We start from the raw sequence: 12,193 nt of genomic DNA, 5'->3' as shown, positions 1-12,193 counted from the left end.
AGCACACCACCCCAGCCTCTGCCCTCTGTGCCTGGCCAAGTAGCCTCAGACAGCACAAAGCCAACTGCTGAGGGGTTGCATCTCCTGTTCCCAGCTGGTCTTCCTGCTTTCTTGAGGCGGGAGCCCCCTGCTGTGGAGAGTGCAGCATTGCAGGATCCAGAGGATAAACTTGAGCGCCAAGAAAATACATTTTTAGATAAATTCCAGGTTTCTCTTCCCACAGGCCCCGACCTCCTGCTTCATTAGCTGGGACCAGAGCAGCTACTCTAGACCTCCTGGGGTCACTGTCAGGTGAGCACCTACATGCGGATGACAATGGTGCTTAGGTACCCTGGAGGCTCTGCAGCTAGACCCAGGGAGGGGAGGGGCAGGGAGGGGTGGTAAAGGGAGCCCTGACCATAGCCTGGACCAGCCTTTTCCCCAGGCCAGGGTCGCGCTGGACCCCACCCCCACCGCTAGCAGATTATGAAGATTTAGTCCCTAGTGTTGAGCACTGGGCATGAGCGCCGCCTGAGTGTCCCCATGGCGACTGAGCGGCTCTAGTGCCCTAGCCAATCACTAGCCTCTCAGCTGCCTGAAGGCGGGGCCGGTCTGCCTATCAAGCAGCCAGGGCCCTGAGTAGAGGGGGATGGGGAAAGTGTGGTGCAGTGGCATTCCTCCCCCTGGGCTGCCACAGGTCATCTGGGCCAGGCTACACTGCCCAGGCCACCTTTAGGCAACACTGCCCCGCCCTCCCTTTATCTTATGAGCTCAATCCCAAGCCCCGGGACCTATTTCTGGGACCTCACTGCCTAAGTCCTCTGCCCTCACAAATGGGCTGGGTTTTTCTCTGGCAGTATCTCCAGCAACAAGTCTAGAAGCTGTAGTGAAAAACAATTACCTGGCAGCATTAACTAAGCACCTACTGTGTGCTGGCCCTATCCCAAACGCAGGAACAATAATGACTACGACCAGGGTGCTGGCATGCCTGAGGAAGTTTACCAGTAACTGGGAAATTGGGGTTTGGTGGGTGCCACCTCCTCAGTACGCTTTCACAGCTCAGGCCTTCCCTCTGCCATGGCAGCCCTTTCCTGGAGGTCACTGCCCATGCTCCAGCCTCATGACCTTGCAGCTTGCCCCTGCCAGTTTCCACCCTAACCCCTTAGCACCGGGTCTCCAGGCCTGGGTTAGGGCTTCGTGTGTCCTGCTCCTTCCAGTTGGGCCCATGTCAGCCAGCTTTCATGACTTGACTCTGCTCTGCTGCCTTAGGGGACCTGGGAAGAACCATAGAACCTGGTACCTGAGAGGCTCAGGTATCTGAGGCCTGGGGAACAAAGCTGACTATCTACCCTGACACCTCTATCTAGTCTTGTCTCAGCTACTTCCAAGTCATGACTTCTACCCCACCACAGGCCACTTGCTCAACCTGGAAGGGCACGGGATCCCTCCTCTGAAGGGATAAGCTGCTCCTCATCAGGTGCCATGTTACCAACAGTTACTGCAGTTACCACAGGCACCAGACTTAAGGCCAACTATAGCACCACACCCTGCATGGGGACAGAGGAGGAGTCCCCTGTCTGCCTGCTTATAGCAGGCAACATGTACGTGGCTCTGGAGCTGCCCAGGACTCTCAGGGCAATCCTAGGGCTCCAACCCAGGGTCAAAATCAGCTGTGATGAGAAGCTACTAATACTGTCACCTGTGCTACAGGCCCAGGCTCATGCTGTCTGGCTTTCTAGAAACAACAGGTGCTGGCTCCAATGGGGGTACCCATCTCTCTGTTTTCAGAGGTCATCCCCATCTGGCAAGGAAGGTGGTTGGATAGATGAGGCCCACAAGACACCAGAGCCTGGGAACTGCTGTGGCCATGGCTGCAAACCTATAGAGGAAACTGGAAACCCATCCTATGATGTAAATATCCAGAGTGACCAGTATACACTATTAGCACCTTAAAAAGCTCTAGAAGTAAATAGACAAAGTGTGACCCAGCCATAGAATAGAAGACTCGGCCTTAGAATGAATTTGACTGAGCTACACGCTGCAACATGAGGACCCGTAAGGACATTATGCCATGTGAAATAAGACAGGCATGAAAGGATGTAGTGAATGATCGCACTCAACTGCACAGCTAATAACAGAGGCATTCCCTGGGGCAAAATGTGAGGTGGTGCTCCCTCAAGCACGTGGAGGGGAAATGGGCTGATGTTTAGTGAACGCAGAGCTTCTGTCTGGCATGATGAAAAATTGGGGAAATAATAGCACTGACTGTATTTTGAAGTACTAAAGTATACAGCCCAGAGATCTCATAGCCAACAAAAAAACTCCAGACAAAAACCCTGAAATTGGGGTTGGGGATTTAGCTCAGTGGTAGAGCACTTGCCTAGCAAGCACAAGGCCCTGGGTTCGGTCCTCAGCTCCAAAAACAAAACAAAACAAAACAAAAACAAAGACAAAACAAAACAAAACACCTGAACTTTGAGCAAGCCAATGCGCCCTTACCCATGCTGCACCTGAGGCAGGACACACATCCCACATTCTACAATCCCCCCAAAATCTTGTCCAGCATAGGGGTCCAATCTGGTGGGCCAGCTCTTTTTTTATACAGCGTGATCCAGTGCCACCTAAAAGGGGGCACATGTTTTCCAACTGGGGCGGCTGGTATTAGCATAATACAAAGGAGCTAAGCACAGGGTGGATATAACCTATGTGATCTCAAAGAGGCCGCCTCTCTTTGTGCCTCAGTTCCTCTTTCCAATAGTTCTTGCATCAATAAAACAGCATTTATGATGTTATCAACTCTCCCTGGCATGGAGCAGGTGCTCAAGAATGAAAGCTGCCTTCTTTTACCCCAAACTGTCCTCACTTCATTCTCACCTGCTTCCTACGTTCGTGTCCCCAGACTGCAACATGGGTGTGTGGGCCCCACAGTGTCCATCAGAGGTGGACATTACAAGTGGAAGGGAAGGAGGGTAAAGGGTCTGGGACGTGTGCACCTGCCTAGGAGACTGGGAATCAGTGTCTCCTGCTCTATACCCTACACTGTCCTTCCTTTGAAGCTCCCTTGAGCATCACTCAGGGAAGCCTGAGCCTACCCCACCTCATCCTGGCACAAGCTCTGACTGCTCTTCTGCAGAACTCATCCCAGGGAAAGTGGCCCACTCTCAGTAGGCCCCGCCCTCAGGCCATGCCTTCCACTCACAGCTCACCCTGCCATCTAGCTGTGACCTAGGCCTTTGTACTTCTGTTTCCTCTCACTGCCACCCTGTCCCTGGCTCTCCAGAGCTTGTTCTTCACTTCCTGTTCCTTTATTTCCGGGGCTTTGCTTAAAGGTCACTGTGTCAGGAAGCCATCCCCCTCCCTTCCTCCCTCCCCAGCCCCCACACTGACATGCTAACCTCTTTACCTATTTTTCCACCACACTTACCTCCTCTTTGCCATACTATTCATTTACTGTGTCTGTAGCCTGTAGGTAAGTTGCCCCTGGGCCTTGGCAGAGCTCTAGTGTATAGGCCTGGATCAGTCCTGCTTCCCTGTACGCCACACCCCTTTTTCTGGCAAGGATGTCTGGGTCTTCCAGGGTTCCCTCAGGGTAAGCATGTACCCCAGGCCTAGCCAGTCAACATAATCCATCACAGTCACTGGTAAAAAGTCATATGACCAAGCTGGACCCACCAAAGTCAGACCTGAGCTTTTTCTACCTGTTAGGCAGGGCCCACCACCCTGGGGAAGTTCAGAGATAGGCTGACACAACCTTTCCAAAATCTGCCTATGCCTTAAACCAAAGGCAACCCTGGACTATTTGGTTATGAGAGTAACAACTTCCTTGTTGTCAAAGCTAGCTAGAGGCCACTTTACATCACATGGTCTGCTTTGGTCTCTGAGTAACATGGGGGTAGAGGCCAGGCCTGGGGGCAGACTTTCTACTTCCTACCTACCTATCCTGAGGCTGCTGATATTGACCCCTGGATGCCACTGCCTCACCTCCCAGCCCATAGGGTTCAGAGAAAGGGGACAGAGATCCAGTAGCTGGGGTCTGATCCATGGCAAATTCTTCCTCATTCTCCAAGAAACACGACTTAAGAGGCACCCAACCCCACTTGGGAATGGCATATGGTGGGCTGGGCCAGTAGTTTCGGCAGGCCTCCCTTTCAGCCTGACCTTGGGCACAGCCACCTCCTGGGCTCCTCTTATCTGCAACCCAGGGAGTTGCCGCTGACGCCCTCTTGGGCTCCAGTGTTTTATGACTCCTTGAAATAACCAGCTGGCCCCACAGCACTAAAGGCCTAGTGCCCGGGGGCCCTTTGGAGGCTATGGCCTCTCCTGTGAGGTATTCTTTAGGACCTACTCAGACCTGGAGCTGGAAATGCAAGAGGTTCAGGTGACCCTCTCGCCCCCACCTGGTCCTCATCTTGGGGTTGTGCCAAGAGTCACCTCTAGGGCATGTACCTACCTGAATCCAGAAAAACACTGGCAGGCACAGCTGCCCCACCTGTGACTGTGTGAACAGCCTGGAGAGGTGCCCTGGAGGCTTTGGGGAAGCAGCAGGAATGTCTCTCTTCTGTCCATTTCCACAAAAAATGGTCCTGCACAGCTTGGCAAAGGGTGACTCCCTAGGCTGGGAGGACCCAGAGCCCACCACCTGTGCCTGGAGAGCCCTAGGGCAGGGGAGGCCTGCCATGCCCATCTACTGTAACGGGGTGATGTGCTGCTATTCAAATGGGAGAATTACTGATGAATGGGGGAAATTGTTCCTCCTTCTGTCCCGTCTCCAGAAAGAGACAAAAACTCCTTTTACCTCAGCAAACAATGCCCTTATGTGGGCGCCAGCGCCCTGCAGCCTGTACAGGCCCAGCTCTGTGCAAGCCGCCAATCACCACTGTGGGCTCTGGGGCCACAGCCAGTGGTACCCTTCCCCGGTGGACAACCCCCACCAGCCCCCAAGCCAGGCTGGAGAGGTGGCAAGGGCACAGGAACCTACAAGTGTGGCGCACAGGCAAACTGCCTGCTGTAGCAGAGGTGCAGGGCTGAAGGCAGCATGGGCCCCTTGCTGAAGCTCTGGTCAAAGCAGCAGCCAGGCAGGGGCGAGGAGGGGCATCAATAATTCACACACGAAAGCTGGGAGCCAGGAAGGAGGGAGAAGGTGAAGTGCTAGAGCTGTAGCTGCGCCGCTCCCCTGCCCGTCCCGTTCCCCCACCCGCTGCCGCCGCGTCCCCGTCCCCCCCCTCTTGCATATGCCAGGCAGGAATCACTGAAGGTCTGGAAGGAAGCTCTGGGCTGCAGGCTGCCATGCTGACTCCTCTGAATTTGGAGCATACCCCTCATTGGGGCTCCCACCTCATCTCTCACCCCTGCCTGCTTTGACAAGGGCCAGTGGTGGCCTGGGTAGTGTTTATGTAATGCATAGTTCCGAGGAGCACCAAGCTCCTGGCGCCCATCTGTGCTCTCTGAAGGCAGGCAGAGGGACAGGGGTCAAACACGGGCCAAGGGACCCGACTGTCCTAGGTGATAAGGCCACCCTGGGCATGTGACCATCCACATGAAGCCCGTATTCTCTACTTGATCTCCAGGCTCTGCTGCCACCCAGCTCCTCTCTTGAGTGCCCTGGTTCTCTCCCTGTGGTTAAGCAGCCTAGTAGGGCCAAGGGTTAGGGGTCACAGAGACCATGCCTACCCCCTCTAGGGCTCCACTCTTTTTCGTTTTTTATATAGGGTCTCACAAATCCCAAGCTGTCCTTAAACTAGCTCTATAGCTGAGGATGCCCTTGAATTTCCCATCTTCTTGCCTCCACCTCCCAAGTGATTATAGATGTGCACCATCAGGCCCAGCTGATGCAGTGTTGGGGAAGGAACCCAGGGTTTTATGAATGTTAGGCAAGCATTTACCAACTGAGCCACATCACTGACCCACTCATGTTTCCTAACACACGGTCCATAATACTCATACCCGGATCTATAGCACCTGCCTTCCATCTAGGTCTTGCTCCTTAGGCACCAATGCCTAGGCTCTCAGGAACAGCCTTGTCCATAAACAGTGTGAGCGAAAGTGTGGCTCTAATTGTGCAAATTGTCATATTTTTTAAAAAGTGAAACAAAATTGAAACTAAGGGTGGTTGTCTGTTTGGGGTTTGGTAGTGGCTTTTTGTACAGTGTTAGGAATGGAAACCAGGGTCTCATGTATGCTAGGCAAAAACATTAATTTTAACAATGTACGGTAAAGTTAATTGTAGTGATACAATCCTGCAATCCCACTATTATATGAGGCTGAGGCAGGAGAATCAGCTTTGACTACACATAGAAAGTTCAAGTCCAACCAGGATTACAGAGCTGGACCCTGTTTCCGAAAAGGAAACTTGAGTTTCTTTTACCTAATATATCCAACATATCATTTCGATAAGTAATCAGTAACATATTTTTGTTTTTATGCTAAGACCATCAAGCCAGGTACGTTTTCATGAGTGCCACACAGCTCTGCACCAAGCCTTTCTGAATGTTCATCAGCTACTAGTGAAGGAAGTCTCTCTCACACAGATCTGCAGGTCTGCAGGGACCCAGGATCTAGACCCCTGGAGAAGTTCCAAGGTGCAGATAACAGGGTATTAGAGCAGGTGATCTAGGCACTGAAACCACGTTTGGGCATGGACACCAAGTATGCACCAGATCTGAGTGTCAGGCTCTAGGGGTACAAATATGCCTTCACAGGAGACAGCTCAGTCAAGGCTCCCAGGCTCCCAGGGTAGTCACCAGTCTCCCAGAGTGAGCAGCAGCGCCCAGATGGCTTTACAAAGAATGCCTCAGCCCACCCCCACCCTAGACTCTCCAATACGCGCTGGCAAAGTACGCCCAGAGGAAAAGCTCCCAGTATGAAACCCTTGGTCTGTCCTCCCAGGCCAAGGACGAAAACCAATTCCAAGTGCAAAGCTCTATGCTAGACTCCCTAACTGCCTGCTACCCCCAACCCCCACAAATCATGTGTTCTGAGAGCAAGCAGCCACTTTAGGCTACCATGTGTGAGTGATTCATGGGGCAGGGCCTGCCTGGGAGCTTGTATGTGGAGTTGGCAGGCCCCTGGCAACCCTTCCTGTCCTCCCGGGAGCTGGTCTAGGGCTGGTGCATCCCGGTCCTTAGGTCACGGTGGGTGATGACGACAATGTGGCCCAGCTACTTCCTGGTTCCTGGGAGAACCACCCCTGGACAACTCAGGCCAGGGTTGTACATGCCTGCATGGTCCCACCCAACCCTCTTCAGCACAGCAGGGAAGAGGAGGGGCTGAGTACTGCTAGATGAGGGGAGTCTGCTGATAGCAGGGCTAGAATCTGCCAGATGGCCCCAAGGCCAAGGCTAATCTTCCAGGTCAGGGAGGGGGCAGGGTCGCACTCCCTTCACTTAGCAGGGAACCCTCATCCTGTTGGGCCCCAGAACTTGTCCTGCCCTAATATTGTTACCAGGAATTCTAGGGCCCCAGTAACCTAGACAAGGTCAGGGCAAGATCAAGCCTGGCCTGATCCTGTGATACAGGAATCCCTTGGAGCTGTCTCCTGGCTCCTCTTGCCTTTGCAGGACAGGTCTGGCCCGGCCTAACACTGTGCTGTCCCCAGACCAGTTTGATGGACACTTTCTGTGACCCAGGATTGCCATATGGCCCCTGACCAATCCTTAGGAGAGCTGGAACCCTGGGTTAGGGTAAGAGAGTCTGTTACTGTGGTCAGATGTTCGGTGCCTCAAATCAGAGCAAACAGCTCTTGCTTTACAGGGGGAGAAGAGGGCCCAGACCTGGCTTCCAACCTCACAAGACATGACCTGAGACAAACAGGGTAAGGGTGATGGATGGACAGGACTAAGACTCACAAGTGTGGGGCAGGGACGCTCCACTTAAAAGTCCACTCTGAGTAGCTAGGGATATAGATTGGGTGTAAAATGGTGTCTAGCATGCACAAGGTCCTAGGTTCAATCTCCAATAGTGCTGAATTTTTTTTTTTTTTTTTTTTAAATAAAGATGGGGCTAGAAAGATGGCTCAAAAAGCCCTGACTGCTCTTCAGAGGACCTGGGTTCAATTCCCAGCACCCACATAGTAGCTCACAACCATCTATCTGTACCTCCAGTTCCAGGGGATCCGACACCTTCTTCTGAATTCCATAGGCACCAGGCTAACATGTTGTGCACAGACATATATACAGGAAAAATACCCATACACATAAAATTTTAAAAAAATTTAAAAGACAAAAAAGCAAAGGTAAGAGCCCATTGTGGAATTGGGCATGGTGGGGCAGGCCTGTAATCCCAGCACTCAGGAGGCCAGGAGACGGACTGAAGGTTCAAGGCCTGCCTGAACTGCACAGTGAGACCCTTAGAGCAAACAAAGCCTCTAAGGCCATCCCAGGAGGCTGTAGTGGGTACCACTCCTTCATGTGACAATAACCAGGGTAGTGTCTAATCATGAGGATTGAGTCCACAGTGACTCAGTTGAAGGGCCAGGAGCTCCAAACCTGTGGTAAGTGTTATTCCATATGAGTGTGGGCCTACTGAGGGTGGGCATGGCAGAGGGGAGACCAGAGGTGGCACAGTCCTGGCCCCAACCCTCATTCAGCCCTTTCTATATATACTAGTCACGCAATCACTCACCCAAGTTCTCACTTGCTAGTAACACTCTGGGTGACAGCACCCAGGTATGCCGTCACCTGGCTGCTTCTCCCTGGACAGCCACATTAACCCTCAGCTGTCTCCTCAGCCACCTGCGAGCCTCAGAGTGGGTGGGAGGCAGAGGCTGTGTGTAGGGAGCCCAAGTGAGGGGAGTCCTGAAGAATGTGCACTGTTGACGTGGACGCAGCCATGTCAGGGACTCCAAAAGTCTCAGACCCTTGAGAAAACAGCAAAGCCTTCTGCAGGCTAGGTTCAGGGAAGTGGCACAGTCTTCCTCAGGTTTAAGTATGAATGTTGACAGTCTGAAGAAAATGTTCACCACAGCTTTCTGCCCCTGGATGTTTACAGCCTGAAGACTGGCCCCTACAAGAGACTGCGCCTACCAAGACTAGCTAAGCTTGCCTCCATGATCAAACCACAAACCCTGCCTCCCTGTCCAGCTGTATGCTGTAACTCCGCCTCTTTGTTCAACTCTATATTATAAACATGCTGAGCTTCCAGCCTGCTGTGGTTTCTCTGGTCCAGAGCTCAGGTCACCCAATTCCAGCTTTCTGTCTGTTGTCCGTCTGTCTTTTCTTCATTCCCTTGCTTCCCCCATTTCCCTAGAGCCATGCAAAGATGCAGCAGCTGTGAGTCAACAGGCAGGTTCTTTATGGACCTGTGGGTGGGAATGGGGAGGAACTGGGGATGCTAAGGGAAGAGGTGAGGGCTCAGACCCACCTGGCATCAGGGTCTTCTTGGTCCACCTGTTTGGCTGGCTTTTAAGACAGAGTCTTTGCTACATAGCTTAAGTTGGCCTCAAACATGCTATGTAACCTAGGCCCACTACCAGTTCACCATCCTCCTGCCTCAGCCTTAGTGCTGGGGTTACAGGAGTGTACCACCATGACCAGCTCTGGCTCCCTTTCTAAAGTACCAAGATCCTAAGGGTTAGGAACACCACTCTACATTCAGGAAGAAGGTTGTGGGCAGAACCTCATGGGGCCTGAGGAGGCCAAGGAAGCAGGACTGGGCCAACTGAGCCTGGTGAAGGGCTCAAGAGAATCTGGGAGAGGCAGAGGGCCTTTTGGTCCACAGTGATCACCGACCCCCATTCCCCACCCACAGCCTTTAGGTCTGTAGGCGCCAGTGGGCCAAGAGCCTCACTTCCAGCCTAGCCTATGATCTTTCCCAATGTCCACACACCATCCAGTCCTCAACAGCCCAGTAAAGTGGGCACAGGACTCTAATCCAAGCACTAGAGAGAGGAAAGGACTTGCTGGCAACCACACAAGCAGGAAGGAGCAGAGGCAGGGTCTGGCCCTGTATCAGACAGGGGAGCTAGTGCCTGAGCCTTCCCTACACCTTCCCAGAGCCCAGGGAGGAGGTGGGGGGAACCTCGGAGGACAGCACCCTGAGATGGGGCTGGCTGCCTGGGGAGGAGGGGCTGTACCACTATCAGGTTTGAGCCGGGGCCACTAGAGCCTACCTGCTCACTAGGGGCTGCTCAGTTGCCCAGCTGGCATTTCTAGGTGGCAGAAGGTCCAAAGCCTTGGTCTTCTGACAGCTTCTAAGGGCACACCAAGAGTCGTGGTCACAGCCGTCCGGCCACACCAGACAGGTGCTGAGGCTGGCACAGGATGAACAACCTGCTTAGAACAGGCTGTGGGGGGACAAGACCGCCTATAGGAAGCCAGGTCCAGGAGAGTCCTCGGGACCACCTAAGCCGCAGGCTGGCTGTGGCTGCCCTGACTTTCCTTTCTTGGCCATAGCTTGGGATCACAGGAAGCTTCCAGGCATTTGGGACCCCAAGGCCCCAAACCCACTCACTCACTCTGCTTCCTCTGACAGGCTGCTGCCCAGTGCCTCCTCTAGGAATCCTTCCCTGGCTCCCATCAGTCCGTGACTACACAATAGTTATCACTCATGGCAGGGGCTGGGACAAAGCCTAGGACAAATGACTCTAGCTGGCTGCTTCCTGTGGCCTGGACAAGCCATTTCCATGTCAGAGACCTAAGGAACTCAGTGCATAGGGCTGGGGTTGGGGGCACAGTGGCCTTGGATCACTTGACAACTTTCACTGCAGCAGAACCAATGACAGGAAAGAGGGGAAGCCATTCTGTATGTAAGGAGACACGTAGCACAATATGATCCTTCCACCAAAAGAGAGCGAATGACAGGCAGTCAGAGAAGCCTGAGGAAAGGTCCCCAGTGCTGGTGGCATTTTGTCTCTCTGGTTTCCTCTTGTGCTCCTGCCCCTAATTCTCGGCAATGCACAAACTAGGGAAGTGAGGGGAGCGCCAAGATCTATCTGCTGCTGCCCTCAGGAAGGCGACACCCCAGCAGGGTCCCCACTTCCCTTGCTTGATGCTCTCAGCCAAAGCCAAGATTCTGTGGAGACATGGGAGGGGCTGACAACCTCATATGTCACTTGGTCAGGCTGCTGAAAACCCCTCCCTGACTCGTCCAGCTTAGTACTGGGCACCAGGAGGTGGCACTGGCCTGCAGGAAGTAGAAGTCGCAGCCTAACTGAGGGAAGAAGCACCCACGTCCAGCAGGTCCCCAAGGACAGGCTGCAGGAGTGCCTCAACTGAGAAGGGCATACATTAGCTCTGAAAGGCTCCAGTGCTCTGCATAATTCCCGCCAGGCAACTCCTGCCTGTGCTGCAGAAGGGCGGAGGCAGGACCCTCCACTGTCCCCTGGCGTGAGCTTCCTGTCTGCTGGTGGAGGTGGGGATGAGTAATGTCCGTTCCCTGCCCCCATGCATCCCTTCTGGAGGCCAGGCCTCAAGTTTTCCATTCAGGAAGGGGCACAGTGAGGGGCCTAGTAGAGTCATGGTAGGGGAATAGAAGGAGGAGCTGCAGACAGGGTTAGGACCCTGGCCCTGCAGGGAGACCTGCTAGCTTACCTCCTGGGTGTGCATGCACACTCAACATCTCTATCTACTCACTGATGCTCCCCTAATACTGCCTTGTGCTGGGTCCTGTCTTATGGTCCCTGGGGTGCTGACAGTATGAGGAGGAGACACAGGCACTAACAAGAGAATCCCACAGATGGGTCATGATGGGATGATGATAGGCAATACCAGACCTTAAGGGCTCTGCACAGGGTCTCAAAAGTTGTCTGTCTTTAGCAATTCCTAGGCCAGAAGCTTTTCCAAGCTTTCAGAACACACATAGCCCTGCTAGACCCAAGAGAATGCTCAAAGAAGCCAAGAGCAGGTCTTGGGCTATGCAGGGGAGGAAGGAGGAGGAGGAAGCCCGTGTTACTCTTAGTAAGTGAGGAAGGGCCCTTGCACCTCATACAACTCCTGCCAAAGCGGAGGGAGGAGGGAGCCTCTCCTGGTGCTGGTCAGACTTCCTCCACCCTTCATTTCCTCCCCTGTGAGACAGAACAAGATTGATGTCCTCAAACAGGCCTCAAACATGGTCCCAACTAAGAGAAAGCACTGTGGAATGAGGCTTGCTGCCACCACCCAAGAACAGGACCTCCGCAAAGGAGGACAGGGAACTGCCATAGTTAAGCCTGGGAAGAGGGCTGGGGACAGACTGGGACAGGAACATGAGGACAGGAGACCAGTCTAGTGGGGAAAGCTGG

At 53.4% G+C, this 12,193-nt stretch overlaps 1 protein-coding gene across 4 annotated transcripts in view; it reads right to left on the bottom strand.

Annotated features, from left to right (window-relative positions):
- Positions 1-12,193, bottom strand: part of Nol4l (nucleolar protein 4 like) — a 79,060-nt gene that overhangs the window by 9,082 nt on the left and 57,785 nt on the right. The gene's annotated exons all lie outside the window — the stretch shown is intronic.

This window comes from Onychomys torridus, chromosome 4 (genome assembly GCF_903995425.1).
Source record: "Onychomys torridus chromosome 4, mOncTor1.1, whole genome shotgun sequence".
NCBI classification, from domain to species: domain Eukaryota; kingdom Metazoa; phylum Chordata; class Mammalia; order Rodentia; family Cricetidae; genus Onychomys; species Onychomys torridus.
Note: the sequence above shows the minus strand (reverse complement) of the source record. Positions and strands in the feature narration are given on the sequence as shown.